Genomic DNA, 1,256 nt, shown 5'->3' with positions numbered 1-1,256 from the left:
TAAATTTTTGAACGAGGGGGGAAGATCCCCGCCCCCGAACCGTGCCGGCGAAACACCCCTTGCTCCTTTGTGACCGAGCGCCGTAAAACCGAATTCATGATAATAACAGGGGGGGTATAACGTAATTAAAATGGCCTTTTAAAACATAGTAAGTCATAATACTTAATAAAAATACTTGTTTAAACATGGTGCGGAAATAACATGAATGAGCCAAAATGGCTATACGACTCTGAATGTCGATGTAACATAAGCGCTTGTCTAGTCTATGAAACCTCACAACGTAAGTGCGAACATGGAAAACATACTCGGTAGGACGAGGCCCCCGGCGTATGATCATGGCGACGTAAATAGAAGTAAAGACACGACCACGAATGAGATGGGGCTACTGGCGATACTAGCAATGTCTGTGAGCCATCTGTAACGTCACTGTCGATCAATACTGCGTCGTGAAATGCAAGCCTCACAAGACGATAGAAATACGTCAGCACATTGAATGTACTGGTATGTAAAACAACTGAAAGAAATAACTTGGGACATGAAATAATAATGATAGGAACTGAAACCTGGTCATGAACATGAATACATACATATATATAAAACATGGTAAAAATATCATAAGGGAGAGCGATAACTTATAACCGATACATGATGCGGTGCTTGTGTGCCCAAAGAAAAACACGATCCCTTGCTGTGAATATGAGATTTAATAAAATATGAAAGGATCCACATTATGAGAGATCGTCCAGGGACATGGGTAGCCGATCCTCATCCTACGGTGGCTACCTATTTTCAGGCTATTTGAAACCTTCCTCGGTAATTAAAGCAACTCCAAAAAACATGAACATGTAAAATAAGTGGCACTTGCTGCCCATGGTTTTCATGAATATAACTTATAATCATGGTTTCATGAAATAACTTGTCATAGTCTTGCAAACATGTTCTTGATTCATGAGTATATCAATAGTTCGTAATCATATATATATAATTGACTTGAAAACATGCTTGTAACTTGCTAGATAAAATCATAAAGTTTGATATAAATATAATGAGAACATACGTGATAAGAATTCATGATTCATGGATTAAGCTTGGTTTCTAATAGCAGTAATGGAAGATTAGGAATACGATAACGAATATAGATACAAAATTCATGTACATAAATACATAAATACGAGCTACCAATATGTTGGGTTTAATGCCCAGATTTGAACTTTCATGATATCAAAACGGAGCATGGGGAAGAACGATGGAGATTC

The sequence above is a fragment of the Lycium ferocissimum genome, chromosome 7 (genome assembly GCF_029784015.1).
Source record: "Lycium ferocissimum isolate CSIRO_LF1 chromosome 7, AGI_CSIRO_Lferr_CH_V1, whole genome shotgun sequence".
NCBI classification, from domain to species: domain Eukaryota; kingdom Viridiplantae; phylum Streptophyta; class Magnoliopsida; order Solanales; family Solanaceae; genus Lycium; species Lycium ferocissimum.
The sequence above is the reverse complement of the archived record's forward strand: the minus strand, read 5'-3'. Positions refer to the sequence as shown.